Genomic DNA, 16,989 nt, shown 5'->3' with positions numbered 1-16,989 from the left:
CCACCCCCCACCCCCAGCACTGTGGGGAACCTGCCAGCAGGCCCCCACCCATGTCCAACCCATGTCTCCCACCACCCCCCACCCCCCATCCACCAGGGACACCCTCCACCAGGCCCCCACCCATGTCTCCCACCACCCCCCACCCCCCATCCACCAGGGACACCCTCCACCAGGCCCCCACCCATGTCTCCCACCACCCCCACCCCCAGCACTGTGGGGAACCTGCCAGCAGGCCCCCACCCATGTCCAACCCATGTCTCCCACCACCCCCAACCCCCCATCCACCAGGGACACCCTCCACCAGGCCCCCACCCATGTCTCCCACCACCCCCACCCCCAGCACTGTGGGGAACCTGCCAGCAGGCCCCCACCCATGTCCAACCCATGTCTCCCACCACCCCCAACCCCCATCCACCAGGGACACCCTCCACCAGGCCCCCACCCATGTCTCCCACCACCCCCCACCCCCCATCCACCAGGGACACCCTCCACCAGGCCCCCACCCATGTCTCCCACCACCCCCCACACCCCATCCACCAGGGACACCCTCCACCAGGCCCCCACCCATGTCTCCCACCACCCCCACCCCCAGCACTGTGGGGAACCTGCCAGCAGGCCCCCACCCATGTCCAACCCATGTCTCCCACCACCCCCAACCCCCCATCCACCAGGGGCACCCTCCACCAGGCCCCCACCCATGTCTCCCACCACCCCCACCCCCAGCACTGTGGGGAACCTGCCAGCAGGCCCCCACCCATGTCTCCCACCACCCCCAACCCCCCATCCACCAGGGACACCCTCCACCAGGCCCCCACCCATGTCTCCCACCACCCCCACCCCCAGCACTGTGGGGAACCTGCCAGCAGGCCCCCACCCATGTCTCCCACCACCCCCAACCCCCCATCCACCAGGGACACCCTCCACCAGGCCCCCACCCATGTCTCCCACCACCCCCACCCCCAGCACTGTGGGGAACCTGCCAGCAGGCCCCCACCCATGTCCAACCCATGTCTCCCACCACCCCCACCCCCCATCCACCAGGGACACCCTCCACCAGGCCCCCACCCATGTCTCCCACCACCCCCCACCCCCCATCCACCAGGGACACCCTCCACCAGGCCCCCACCCATGTCTCCCACCACCCCCCACCCCCCATCCACCAGGGGCACCCTCCACCAGGCCCCCACCCATGTCCCCCTGGCCCCTGGTCCTGACGATACACAATAATGGCAGTAATGGCCAGCATACCCAGCACAAACACCCAGGCAAGGATTGCATGCACCCACATAGTGAATGCAATCACATGACACAACCCCAAAGGCAAGTATGCAAAAGAACACATGTCCGCCACACACACATACACAACGGGTGCAAGTGAATGTCAAAACCCATATCATGACATGTAAGAAACCAAAGAAAAAATGACACAAGTGTAAGATAATCTAAAAATGTATTACAAAAAATATCAAGTAAACTAATACAACTATCTGGCAAAGCAAATAAAAGGTCCATGTCCGGGAACAAAAATGAGAAACCAAAAAACAAAGGATAGAAAAATCAATAGATTTTGTCCAAAGTAAACACATGTAGTATGAAATGAAAGAAAAACCATTGCGACATGGTGTAAACAATATGAAAGTAAAAAAATGTACCTCCCAAAAAATAACAATATATACAGGATTGTTCAAGGGTCCATGAGCCCAACACCACTAATGAAACCTAATACTAACTAATTAAAAAAATATGTACAAAGAAGTGGCCATTGTCCAAGCGGTCCAAAATAATAAAAAGAAATAAAGGAAACCTAGCACTAACTAACTAAAAAACTATATACAAAGGCAGCGGGCTAGTCCTGCGGCTCACTTGGTGATGCTGGCCAGGGCATCCTCGAACTCCATGTCAATGTCCTGGAGGCGGGACTCAGTCCTGGCCCCGAGGTCTCGCAGGGACAACCCCATGTGCTCACCAAATTCCCTGCGAGCCTCCTCGAGGCACTCAGCCCGCCTCAATGCCTGATGCATGGAGATCTCCGCCCTGGCCATGGCGAGCCGCTCCTCTTCCGCCCGCTGCCGCTCCGCACCTATCCGCTGGCCAAACTCCTCCCACACGGAACACACTGCCATGCCAGGGTTGCCCTGCCCTCCGGCCGATGCCTGCCCCTCCGATCTTGATGGCCCTGAGCCATGATGCCTCCCACGTCGAGCCCGCTGCTGCCTCCGACGCCACTGCCTCTGCCAGCACGACGGCATCCAGGCTGATGGTAACCACCGACGCCGTCGTGCACGTGCCCTGCCCGATGATGCCGGCACATCTTCCATCTGCTGGGGTCCACTTGCTGTGTCGTCCACCCCTGCTGGACCTCCGACTCCCAACTGCGGCAGGGATGGGATCCCCACCGAGCTCGCTGCATTGGTCGGGGCAGGTCCACAGGGGGCCATGGTGGCATCTGGGCCGGAAGACGGCAAGGAGAACGACCGGTGGATAGCCTGCACAGAGGAGGAGAGGGCCGTCAGATTGGCCAACACATGCAGGAACCCCCCGAACATGGCCGATCCCAATTGGGCCACGTCGGCACGGTGCACTTCGTGATGACGTGCGTGCTCCTCCCGGGAAGCACGCACGGCATCACGAATCACAGCCGTGCGCATCGCGACCCCAATCAGGACCTGCTCCACGCGGCCAGGGGTTCCCACGGCCGCAGGTGGAGGGGAGTCAGTTGACATGGACATCCCCTCTACCTGCGGACGGGCCTGGGACGGGGCATCCCTGCTGGTGCATGGTGGTGCACTCACAGGGTCAGGGACAGCGACATGCACAGGCACCTCCACGGTGACCTGTGCTGCCTCCTGCCCCTGGCCCTGGACTGCACCACTTGCACCAGCAGGGATGCTCCCACCAGGCCCCATGTGTGCACCAGTGTCGGCCTCCTCCTCCTCTGTGCAAACCACCAACATGGATGGCTCCTCACCGTCTCCCGCCGTAGCAGGCCCCTGTGGGGGCTCACCCACCCCTTCCGCTGCAGCCGTGGGGGCATCCCCGCCGCCTTGCTCCACAGCGCCGTCTCCGCCCTCTTCTTCACTAGCCGCTGCGTAGAGGGAGACAAAGGACACAAGCATCAGGCTACTGTACAATGGTCCCCTAGACAGGAAGCAATAGCAGATGAGCACCCCTGTCAAAGTACACTTCCATCATGTCCCTCCACAACACATGGGTCAGTCCAGGCAAAACACACACAGTAACAGGCATGGTGCATGCCATGCACATTTCCATGCATGTCCAATTGACTCTTGAAACATTCAATGATATGTAACTCACATGCATCATGGCTCATGCATATCACATGCACACACTTCACCTCAGTCACATCCATCTGGCCCCAATCACACCGAACACAGGCAAAACAAGGGTAAGTTGGGTGCGTCACTGAATCTGTGCATTGTCACACACATGAGTCATGCATCCATGGCATGCACAAGTCACAGACATGCAGGTCAGGCACACAGACATGGCTACCATATATGTACCTGGCATCAGCACCCATCCTTCACCCCCATCCATGTCCAGGTACAGAGACTGGCATGCTCTCATGTCCCAAATCTGCATAGTGCTCCCCATGCCGCATTTCAACACATGCAACAACCATGTGGGTCACACATCACTGGTCGCACATGCATTACCATGATGTCCCAGCACACATACATGCATACATGGCCCATGGCACACATACAGGCAAGTATCATAGAACCAGCACACCGCAACATGCCCTGTCTCACACAGTGATGCTTGGACACTTACCGCTCAACTCCAGACGGGTCTCCCTCTCAAGGATCTGGGCGTGGAGCGCTGGGCGTACGCGTTCCAGGACCCTCTTCTGGATGGAACTCATGTGGCCCCGGCCCCCCTCCACGAGGCGCCGCGCCTTCACAAGGGTCCTGGACCTCAAGTCCTCCCAGCGCTTCTTGATCTTCAAGACGTTGCGGGTTGCCACCCCCTCCGCGTTGATGGCAACCACACAGTCGGCCCAGATCCTCTCCCGTCCTTCCTTGCTGGCGCGGGACGATCCAAAGAGGGCATCATACTGCCCCAGGACATGCTCCACCAGGACACCAACTTCGGTGGCAGTGAAGCTGGTGCCCCTCTGCCCCTCTGGCCTGGGGTTGCCACTGGTGCCAGATGTAGAAGTGCCCGACATGGCAACCCCAGAGGCAGGTGTGGGTGGGCAACTGGGTCCTGGGGCTGGGCTGTGGAGCGATGTAATCCCATTTGGGAGTCTTCAGTTCCAGCAGGGGTGGACCCAGCAAGTGGACCCCTGCAGATGGCTGATGTGCAGGCACCAAATGGCAGGGCACGGTGGCAGCAGGCAGGCAGGCAGGCAGGCAGCAGCAGATAGCACGTGGGAGGCTGCTCAGGGCACTGGGGGGGCAGTAACTCGGCCTTCGGGGCAGGAGCGTGGTGTGCCGTGTGTTTTCGGGTGGCCAGCTTGATACGGAGTGATTTGGCACGTGAAATTCGTGCACGTCAGCGTAAAATCCGAGGAAAGGCCCTTAGCGCGTAAGTGCGTCAGCACGCATACGCGATTCTATTGGACCAGAGTCCCTCATCGCGTAAGCGCGTCTGACGTGATCCGCACGGGCGTTCCCCACTCAGCACGTGAAGACGGAGCACACGTGGAAATACTGCACGTCAGAGTGTCATCGCGTGTAATTGGCCAAAAGTGCGCGTACACGCCATTGGCCTATGTACGTGTATTTCATCGCGTGTAATTGGCCAAAAGTGCGCGTACACGCCATTGGCCTAAGTACGTGTAATTCAGGGGCGCGCGGCCACTTACACAAGCAAGTACGTCAGCGCACCTGTATGCCTGCTGCGTGGGAATTTCCACACGCGATTGGAGTGGGAACTCGATTCCAGGGGTGCGAGGCTCACACGCTCGCCTACAACACGCGCAAGGCATTAATTTGCGCACTTTTCAATAAACAAGCCAGATGCCAGGATGAACATACCGTTCCTAGCAGCAGTGGCAGTGGGCTACCAAAGGAGGAGGAGGAGGAGAGTCAGGGCCAGAATATTCACACCCAGAACCAGCCTATTCGGGATGCCTGATGACCAGGTGTATGGGAGGTACAGGTTTCCAGCACACATCATACTGGACCTGGTCAGTGAGTGGGAGGATGACCTCACATCACCCACCCTCTGCTCCCAAGCACTCAGCCCCCTGCAGAAGGTCCTGAATGTACTGCACTTCTTGGCCACTGGATCCTTTCAGCGGACAAGTGCCATAGTGGGTGGTGTGTCACAGGCCACGCAGTCACGCTGCCTACACCAGGTCTTGAACATCATCACTGCACGGCCATCAGTCCGCAGGCACATATATCTCCCCAGGACTCATGCAGAAAGGCGGACGTGCATCCAGGAATTCTATGGTGTGGCTCAATTCCCCAAAGTGCTTGGTGCAATTGACTGCACACATGTGGCTCTACGTCCACCCAGGGCAACAGAGCACATCTATAGAAACCGCAAGCACTGGCATTCCATCAACGTGCAAGTTGTATGCAATGCCAAGGGAATAATCACATCAGTATATGCCAACTATCCAGGGTGCACCCACGACAGCTTCATCTACAGAATGTCTACCCTATGCCGGGACCTAGAGGCTGGCCAGCATGGAGATACATGGCTGCTTGGTGAGCATGAATGCCACTGCACATGCATGCATGTCAGATACTGGGTCATGACACAACACCACTAATGATACCCATCACCACCTCCGCAGGGGACAGTGCCTACCCTATCAGCCCCCACATGATGACCCCAATCCGGAACCCCACCACGCCACCCCAGGTAAGGTACAACACAGCCCACATTGCAACACGGGGCATAGTGGAGCGCACATTCGGAGTGCTGAAGTCACGCTTTCGCTCCCTTGACCGTTCTGGCGGGCAGCTGTTATATGCTCCCCGAATAGTGTGCAGGATCATAGTGGCAGCATGTGTCCTGCACAACGTTGCAACACGCCGGGGCCTGCCCGTGGACATGGTGGTGCCCCCACATCCACAACCACATGCACGCCCGCTGCGCATGGGAGGGGAAAGGGCACGGGGGGAGGCAGCCCGTACGCAACTGGTGGCCAACTTCTTCACCTAGGAATCACAGTGCTGGCTAGTGCACACTGCTCTGGCACATACCATCTGACAATCAATGATGACACTACCTGACAATGTCTGAAAATTACTTGACAATAAACAGTCAGATACACATCAGCCTGAGATTGTTAACATGGAAGTGTCAATATGTGTGCACCCCTAGCTACACATACACCAGCAATGCATCACAACGCAAAGACACAACTCCATCAATCTAATATGCATTGCCACAGGCGATTCACTACATGACAACATTGCCATGTCAACCATTCCCTTCACAGTCCCGCCACTGAGGACACCATGTCATGGTATGTGACAGCAAACAAACTGGCCATCACAACATGACACCAGTGTCACAAATAGCAGTGCCCCAAATGGAACATAGCCGCACTTGAGCAGCTAACCGCCCTGGAGCCACTACTACACACCTGTGTAAGAGTATTTTCAATCAAATTACACACCAACCCACCCTGAAGCCCACCCAAACAAGACACATTGCATGTAATCAATGGTAGTCTCATTACCTGATTCTGCTGGTATGTCCTCACCGTCCAGATGTACAGTGATGGCGCCATGCAAAAGTGTCAGTGCACATCTACCGACATGTAGTCTGACTCCAGAGAGTATGCCCTTGTGAAGATCTGTGTGAAATACCTGCAAAACATGAGCAACATATGTAAGTAGAGGCACATATCAAACCATCATGCATAGTTAGGTGCAACAACAATGAACACTATGAATGTCTACACAGTATTGACTATGGACTGGCCAACAGCTCATGGGAGTCCAATGTCACCGTGTAATTTGCTGTCACTTGGGCACACCCTTTGCAAGCCCATGGAAACGGAAGCAGGAGGGGTGTGGATGTCTGCTACCCAAGCATCGAAACCAAACTCAGGACAAGCCTGCATGTGCCCAGCCACAATACAGTGTATGCCCAGGTACCCACACAAGGCAACACTCTTGCAAAATAAAAATAAAAATGAGAAAAAATGGCCATGAAAGGGCCGGCGGGGGGGGGGGGCCACCTATGAGGTCCGAGGACAGGATGCACGCCACAATCCACCTGTGTGGATCATGGGAAAGGAAAACACCCCATAGGCTCGTGGCCCACACGGCTACTCTGTTGTGGGAGATGAGTCGCTATGGCTCTGGCCAGACCCTGCAGCTGACTCTGGAGGTGGGGGAGCTGCCTCAGAAGATGGTGTGACAATGGGAGGCAGCCCACGCAAAGCACGAGTTTGCTCCTCCATGGCTGCAAGCAGGCGGGTCTGGTAGTTCTGGTTCTGGGTTATAATCATGCGGAGGTCCCCATGCAGTAACTCCCGGGATGACCTGACCTCCGCACGAGTTGCCTGCATCTCGGCCGAGAGCGTCCGTGTCAGACGCTCCAGCTGCTCCTCTGTCCTTCTATGGGATGAAGCCTCAAACTCTAACAGGGTCGACCTGAGGTGACGAAGTTCTTCCCTCAGGCCTTCCCTGTGGCGCTGGGACTCCATGGAAAGTGATTCCCGCAGAGTCGCCAGTGCCGCCCGCCTGTCCATGTTGGACGCCAACATATCCTCCCTGTGTGCCTGGCAGATGGACCCTGTAGCCTGCTCCAGTCGCTCCATCAGCCTTTCTGGGGGGACAATGGAAGTGGCCACCCTATCCATGGCCTGTGCAATCATCTCGGATGATGCTGCCTGTTGGGTGGCCATACCGTAGATGGATTGCTCCCAAACGGTATTGCCAGGTGGCATACGGCCACCACGTTGACGGGCACCACACCTGCCTGGGGCAAGGCGGACTGCGCCTTGCTGTGCCGGCAAGGCCTCAGGCTGCAGGACTGCATTCCCTCTCTGATCTGCAGCCCCAGGAACAGGATCAGAGATTGGGTGGTGTGGCCCTGCATCCGTAACCACCGGAGGCTGATCTGCCGACACTGACATCCCCATTGAGGGCAATGGCCCGGCTGCAGGTGGGTCGGACAGAGGAGATTCTCTCCCAAGAACACTCACCTGCGACTGCACATAGGTGTCATCCTCCGAGTCTACACCTGAATACTGCTCGGGGGAGGAACCCCCAGAGACACCCCTCGACAGCACGGCCTGCAGCACTTGTGGGTTTTCACCCACAAACACACCACGTCCCTCACTTGTGGTAGGTCGGCCCGGGTTGCCCTCCTGGGACGGCTCCACCACCACATCCCCAGCATCAACAAGTGCTTCGTCCCCTGCAAAGACATGAAAGAGAAAAATGGAAACAGGCATTAGCACCATGGCATGTACCAAGGGCTGATGAACAACAGAGGCAGTAGTTCTACGACACATGTCCAACATGACTGGGAGACCTCCTATGCATTCACCATCACTGGGTCTGCAGGGGAGGCTCAGGGCATACAATGTACAGATTGGAGAGCAACGCCTGCTCACCTTGCTGCCTAGCACTGCCATCACACATTGGCCGGTGATTGCCATGTCAAAGGCACATGCCATCACACACATGGCATGTGACATAGCCACCAAGTGAAGAGGGAGAGGAGGGCTACTTTTTTGGATTTCAACCACTCTGGTCCTGACATTGCATCGTCACATCCATAAGTATACATGTTGTACATGGATCTGCTAGTCCAAATTGGCAACGATGCACAGTGCCTTGTCTACATCAACAAAATGCAGTAAACAATGTGATTCCACCTCCCCATCACCTGTAAAGGATTCATATTGCATTCGTGAAGCACCGGTCAAGTAATGTATGAAGGTACAGCGGAGCACTGAGGGGTGGTGGGGCAGAAGGGGATGCCAGTCAACAATCCTACTGGTGCTGGTGTCATTCATGTCACGCAAGTGCAGGGGTGGGTGGCACAATGAAGTGCAAGGGGAAGTGGCGGCTGGAAGTGCTGTACAAGGTAAGTAGGACTTGACGTCAAGGGCAGATGGTGTTAGGCGCAGACAAGTGCTGGGGGGGTGGCCTATAGGGGTACAGAGACAATCATGCAGTGCTGTGGGCTCGGAGGGGACAGGGGAGGTACACACTGCTTCTGGCTCGGCAAGGTCCTTTCAGATTTCTATGTGTCCTGCAGAGTTGTCACATGCCGCAGATATGTGCCCTTGGATTGGGGATCTCATCTTGGTGAAAAGGGTGAGGCGCTATTGCCTTTGGAGCATGTGGCAGGCCAGTTTGCCAGAGGATGGCCATGATGCAGGACATTCCCTCTCTGCCACCCGGCACCTGTGGTTTGGGTTCACAAGATCCGAGTCATGCCAGGACTCTGCATTGGCATGGGGCTTCAGACAGGTGGTCATGACCGTGGCAAAGACATCCAGTGTACCTGACATGGAGTGGAGCATGGAGTGGGCCCTGTCAGGATGGGAGTGAGCCTAAGGGGGAGCTGGATGGGGGGGAGATTTTGGCTGCATGAGCCTCGACTGACACACACTTCATGGGTCGGAATACCAAGAAGGTGTGTGACAGTGGTGAGGGTGGCTTTGCCTGTGGGGTGGTGAGGGTGAGCTCGGAGGAGAGGAGAATGTGATCACTCCAGGAGAGAGGAGTGCAGAGATGGACGGAGAGGGGAAAGTCAGATGAGATCAGAGCATCAAGAGTGTGCCCTGCAGAATGAGTAGGGACAGACGGGAGTCTAGAGGGTGAGAGGGAGTTGCTGAGGTCACAGAAAGGTCACGTGGGGGCGTCAACAAGCATGCAGGTGGATGCGTACAGCACCAAGGATGAGGATTTCTGTGTCTGGGGACATGAGTGAGGAGGAGAGGTGAGGACACTCAGAAAGGAAGTAGTACATTTGACCAGTTTTCCCAGACACAGTACGCACTGTTTGAGAATGTCAAGGTGTGGTGGAGAGAGACCTCACACAAGCCATTCCAGAGTGGAGTAGGTCTAAGTAGGAGTGACAGTGGCAGGAATACCCTCAGGGAAGCCAAGGGCACACCCCCCCTGCACAGTAGTGGCGGGCCAAGGAGAGGGTCAAGGATGCAGACAGAGCTGGCCGTCAGACATGTTTCCATGAGACCAAGGATGTCAAGGTGCATAACCTCATGTAAGTGACAGATATCGGAGGAATGCCTGATGCAGCCGCAGTGAAAGGAGTGTAATTGTGGAGGAGGTTGACAGCCTTGTAGGACTTACGGGGAGTGCTAGAGATCAGAGGTGCAGCATGTGTAGGAGTTGGAGTGGGAGGCGGAGAAGGTTCATGGGAGGGTGCAGGGAGGCAGTGCAGGATTGATGAGGAGAGAGGAGGGGGGACAGCAGGAGAGGTAAGGAAGTTGATGAGATGTGGGTAGCATTTCTCAAGGAGATTGAGGTTGGCCTAAGGGCCTTGGACTGAGACGCTCCCATTACCATGCACATCAATAGTGGCCTCTGAGGATTGGAAGGAGGCCAGGAGTACACCCCAACGGGTCCCACCAATGATGGTGGAAGAGGAGCAAGGAGAGAGGACAGGGACCATGTGAAGGGTCTATGGGACAGGCAAAGGCATGTATGAGCAGATGTCAGTGAGAGTTAGCTTAGAGTAGGCTCAGATGCACTGGTCAGCAATAGGGTGGGTCGCATTGGAGGGCAGGGTGCCCTCAATTGACTTTTGGCAAGCAGGTGTCGTGAGTAGGGCACGATGGTCTGAACTGTAGGAGTCATGGAAGATAGACCATGAAGAGCAGCATGGAGTGTGAGGGAATGGGGCTCGAAACCAGACGGTACCAAAGCCCACAGGTAGGAGGTGGATGTCAAGGCAACATCCACAGTATGACAGCATGTTGGTTGGCATTTATATACAGAGGACGCATTAGCATGTGGTATCATTGCATGTCAGGCATGTGAAGATGAAACTTTAATGGCTGGGGGAAAGGATAGGAATGGTATGTAAGACATCAGATGAATAGACAGGGGAGTATGAGCAACAATGTAGTGACAAAATGACAATTCAAGGGCAACTTCCATGGTGTCGGCCCATATGTGCACTGTTGCCAGTAGGGATAGTGCTGTGGCCAGATGGTGTTGCACTGAACATACTGGATGAGGCACATGGGTGCCACTATCAACTCTGCCACACACCCCCTTGACAGGCACCCAACATGAATGCTTCACACACACACCATGCACATGGATAATACACACATGCATGTGCACTCACCGGATGATGCCTCGTAATCAGGGAGGTCTCCCACACCTTGGAGTTGTCCCTCGGTGACGTAGGATCCAGCTACAGACTCGTGTGGTGTGAGTTCTATATCCTGTGCTGGGGACCCACCTCCAGTCACCAAGGTTGCGGCATGACTTGAGGCCAGCTTATCCTTTGCCCTGCGCTTAAGGTCATTCCAGCGCTTCTGGCAATCACTAGCTGTGCGCCTCACTACTCCAAGGGCACTTATTCTGTCAGCAATGGTCTGCCAGTGTGCCTGGCGTCTGGCATGTGTGGTCTTGGACCCTGCAACGATGACCATTTCCCTATCATGATCTGACACATACTGAACAAGTGCATTCAGTTCGGCGTCTGTGAAGCTTGGCTTCCTTGATGGGCCGGACTGTGCAGCCATGCCTGGGGCATCAGCCTGTGCCGGACGTGCACTCTTCCTCTTGCGCTTGGAAGGGGGTGGGGATCCAGAGTGTCCTACGCCGCTGTGGACACTAGGGGCAGGAGTCGTGGTGGACTCAGTACTGGGTGTGTGGGATTGCCCACTCAGCATGGGAGTAGGTGCAGGCATTGGGGGTAGTGGGATGGGGTCAGGCCTGATCTGAGGTGCATGAACTAGGACCGACACAGTCTTGGCAGGGTGTATGAGAGGTGGGGTGGATGGAGCCACACCCTGGCTACGGGGGCCAGCAGATGACCTATCTGGCATAGATGCGCGTGCCCTGATGACACCAATGTGCACCGGTGCACGTGCAGTGGACCTGCTGACCTGGATGTCAGCGATGGGATCACCCTCGGACAGGTCTGGTGCCACAATGGCCTGGTCCGACAAGGGCTGATCAGGGTTGGTATCAGCCACATGACTCTCAACTGGGGGGGGGGGGGGCATGGGTGTCCCTGACTGGTCCTCCAGACTGGGGGGGACAGGGGCACCCTGCAAGTCACAACCACGTCCCCTAGTGGATCCTCCACGGCCACCACGTGTGGCTCGGCCACCTTTGCCACCCTTACGGCTTGCACTCCTCCCAACCATGGCACTGATGGTATTGTGCGTATGGGAGTCGGTGTGCACAATTGTCCTGGGCAATTGGGTGTCAAAGGGGTTGGGTACCAGATGGTATTCGTACCCTAGTGCAGTGGCAAGGCTATATGACACCCCTGGGGAAAGATGACGGGTCACGCAACGCACAGGCACCCCAAAAAAGTTAAGGAACGTGCACAATACCCCTCCTAGACCACGTGTGCTGATGGAAAACCCTGCACTACGCTGTGGCATCCAGTAACACAATGAACGTATGCGTGTCACACGCAGCCTAGATTGACCTCTGAAGGGGTAGGCTACACACGGGGCAAGCACAGATGTTAGATACGTGCGTGACTCACCGTCTGCCAGGTAAAAGAGCGTGAAAAATGAGCGCTTTTGGTTGGCAACACCCCCGCCAAAAGAAGATGTGTACGCTGTCTGAGGAGACAGGACAACAGTAGAAGGGGACACTGTTTGAGGGAACAGGCCCAGGTAAACCAGTACAAGAGGAAAAAGAGAAAAAGCTGTCAGAGGTAACAGGGAGTACGAACTGGAAACGCCGTGAAGTAAATCGCGTGTGAAACGACAAGAAGTACAGAATTCACCCACTCGCTCTCCACGAAAAGCACGTACAAGGAAATGGTGTTCAACACTACCTTTTATACAGGCCCACTCGTACAGCGTCACTTACGGCGTGTACGTGCTTGGCCCATGTTCACCAATCACACGCTTTGTCACTCCTGCGTGTGGATCCTTTTTCACCAATCACACGCTTTGACACTCCTGCGTGTAGCTCACTTTTCACCAATCACACGCTTTGTCACTCCTGCGTGTAGATCCATTTTCACCAATCACACGCTTTGACACTGCACGTGCAGGTAACTATTGACGCACATATGCTGGTAACGGGTTTTCGCGCGATTCGCTGAGTGTGGGGTTTTCACGTGCAAAATCACTCCCTATCAGGCTGTCCACGCGTTCAAACACGAAAGACCAGGCTCCTGGCCAGGAGGCCAAATTTAAGTCCCCCAGAGCCCTGAGCACGCTCCCACCTGCCATCGGCTGCTGCCTGACTGCCTGCTGGCCACGTGCCCCACAGTGCTGGTGGGTGGGGGTGGTGGGAGACATGGGTGGGGGCCTGGTGGAGGGTGCCCCTGGTGGATGGGGGGTGGGGGTGGTGGGAGACATGGATGGGGGCCTGATGGCAGGTGCCCCTGCACTGCTGGGGGGTGGGGGTGGTGGGAGACATGGGTGGGGGCCTGGTGGAGGGTGCCCCTGGTGGATGGGGGTGCAGGGGGACATGAGCAGGTGTGCAGGGTAGTCCACTGTTTTGTGGGCTGCCTGCAGGGGCCGTGGAGGGTGTACAGGGTACACCTGTGAGGGCCCACCCAGCCTATTCGCATGTGATAATTCCCACGCACCCCTGTGATACACGTACCCTGGCCAATCGCGTGTTGAACTTCCCGCTACCCCTGTAATACACGCACCCTGGCTGTTCGCGTGTGATAATTCCCGCGTACCCCTGTGATACACGTTCCCTGGCCTATCGCGTGTTCTACTTCACGCGTCCCCCTGTAATACACGTTCCCTGGTCAATCGCGTGTTGAACTTCCCGCTACCCCTGTAATACACGCACCCTGGCTGTTCGCGTGTGATAATTCCCGCGTACCCCTGTGATACACGTTCCCTGGCCTATCGCGTGTTCTACTTCACGCGTCCCCCTGTAATACACGTTCCCTGGCCAATCGCGTGTTGAACTTCCCGCTACCCCTGTAATACACGCACCCTGGCTGTTCGCGTGTGATAATTCCCGCGTACCCCTGTGATACACGTTCCCTGGCCTATCGCGTGTTCTACTTCACGCGTCCCCCTGTAATACACGTTCCCTGGCCAATCGCGTGTTGAACTTCCCGCTACCCCTGTAATACACGCACCCTGGCTGTTCGCGTGTGATAATTCCCGCGTACCCCTGTAATACACGTTCCCTGGCCTATCGCGTGTTCTACTTCACGCGTACCCCTGTAATACACGTACCCTGGCCAATCGCGTGTTGAACTTCCCGCTACCCCTGTAATACACGCACCCTGGCTGTTCGCGTGTGATGATTCCCGCGTACCCCTGTAATTCACGTTCCCTGCCTAGTCGCGTGTAGTACTTCCCGCGTACTCCTGATTTGAAGATTGCCCGCTTTTCTTTCCTTGTTTGCCTGCCCTGTGAAGTGGTCCAGGGTTAGCGCAGCCCTTAGCGATGATTTAGCGATTTTGATGGCTTTTCCTTGCGCGAGGGCGTTCTTGGGGGCGTTACTGGCGCTGCTGCAGGCTCGCTGCGATTCTCTGCGCCACGGCTGGTTTGGGAGCTTGAAATCCATGAATACGCTGTGCGCGGAAATCTGTTTTAGCGCACGTGCCTGGCGCAGACTATCGCAGGCGCACGCTGTGCGCCAGCCGCGTGCGCTAGTTGTGCGCTGGATTCTATGAATTAGCCTCTAACTATTTTGAGAATGGTGAGAAAGCGGGGAAATTACTGGCACATCGGCTGAAGGTGGCTGACAGCGATCGCTTCATTGCCGCAATCAGAGGTCTTGATAACTCATCGGAGACACAGCAAAAGTCTATTAACAATTCATTTCGTGGCTTCTATGAAAAACTTTACACCTCTGAACTATCCTGTGCAGATGGAGATATTGACAGCTTCCTTGATTCTCATGTTCTCTCTCGTCTGACGGCGGATGAGGCGGCAGGTTTGGAAGGGAAAGTGGAAATGGATGATGTTCAACATGCAATTTCAAGAATGTCAGTGGGTAAATCACCTGGCACTGATGGTCTCCCTAATGAATTTTATAAAGCCCTCCCTGATTCCGCACTACAGCTTCTGTGTGATGTTCTTAATGATGCCTTTGAGTCTAGTTCCCTACCAGATACAATGAGACATGCATTGATTACGGTGCTGAGAAAGAAAGACAGATCTGCTACAAGGTGCGAGAATTATCGGCCGATCAGTCTGATCAACTGTGACTGCAAAATATTGGCCAAAATCCTGGCTGTTCGCCTGAATAAGGTCATTTCGACTCTGGTGCATGAGAACCAGGTAGGTTTTGTCTCTGGTAGGGCAGTGGCGGATAACATGAGACGCCTGCTATTGACAATTGAGAAGGGCCATAGTCAACCAGTTGCCAGTGCGGTCATCTCCCTAGATGCTGAAAAGGCATTTGATCGTGTTGAATGTAACTTTTTGTTCGCATGCTTGGGGAAAATGAACTTTGGACACGATTTCCAGCGTTGGGTTAAACTGTTATACAATAATACCTCTGCAAGTGTGCTGACGAATGGACTTATCTCTGATCCATTTGAGCTTCATCGTGGTACAAGGCAGGGTTGCCCTCTTTCACCTCTCTTATTTATTTTATCTATGGAACCACTTGCAGTGAGCTTGCGGGCAGACGTACGTCTTCTACCTGTTATTGGAAATGGTCGGGATAATTTGGTTTGGTTGTATGCTGACGATTTGCTGATTGCCCTGCAAGACCCAGCTGTTGGCATTTCGTATTTAATGCAAGATATTCAATCCTTTTCCTTGGTGTCAGGATATAAGATTAATTGGAGCAAATCAGAGATCCTGCCTGTCAATGGGTTGTGTCAAAGACATACATGTGTTCAGTTTCAATTCAGGTGGTGTGCTGAAAAGTTGAAGTATCTTGGAATATGGATTGGAGCGGATATAGTGAAGTTGCCAGCCATTAATTTTTCTTGGATCCTTCCGATTCTTAGATCGGATTTGGTAAGGTGGAGTCTTTTGAAATTGTCGACCTGGGGCAGAATCAACTGTTTGAAAATGAACCTGGCACCTCGGATAAATTATTTGTTAAGCATGCTCCCAATTAAGATACCTGGAAACATCTTTAAAGAGATCAATAGGATTATGCAGAACTTTATTTGGAATGGGAAACCTCCGAGGCTCGCAATTTGGAAGCTTCAACTCCCATTGAAATTGGGTGGAATGAACTTGCCTAATTTCTCAGACTACCATTTGTCGTTTTCCACTCGTCATTTGTGCAGAGTTATTGACTCTGGAGATGTACAGTCTGAACATTCTGACCTCTTATCCTGGGAATGCAGTGCTGTTTCCCAATTGGACCCGAAAGCGTTACTGACTACTCAGAAGAACAAATCAAAAAAAGTCAGCTCTCTTACTTCATTCTTGCGAGACTGCTGGTGTGAGCTCTCGAATCGTGTGAGTGCTGACCCATATTTACACCCAGATGCCTCCATATGGAATAATCCAGCCTTGAAATATCAGGGTAAACCTCTGTTTTGGGTGGAATGGTTTGTGGCTGGCATCAAATATATTGGAGATTTGTTTGAGGGGGACAACTGGTTGACGTACGGTCAGCTTGGCCAGATGTATGACATGTCAGAATGCTCGTTTGCTGAATATAGGAAACTGAAGATTATTATTTCAGCTTGTGTTGAGATGTCACAATTGACTGGTCAAAGTCCTGCTTGGACAGCTCTATCTGTATGCTTGAGTGCCTCACACCCTGCTTCTACCATGTATGGAATTATAAAAGCTACTCGGAAGGGTGATCCGAGATTGCCTGCAATTTGGGCGGAGGAATTGGGGGAAGATGTTAACTTCAGATGTTGGCGGAGGTGCTGTGAAAACACTCGTTTGGTAAGTTTGGATTGGTCCCTCAG

Source organism: Ambystoma mexicanum, chromosome 3q, assembly GCF_040938575.1.
Source record: "Ambystoma mexicanum isolate Mex_15411 chromosome 3q, UKY_AmexF1_1, whole genome shotgun sequence".
Classification (NCBI taxonomy): Eukaryota; Metazoa; Chordata; class Amphibia; order Caudata; family Ambystomatidae; genus Ambystoma; species Ambystoma mexicanum.
Note: the sequence above shows the minus strand (reverse complement) of the source record.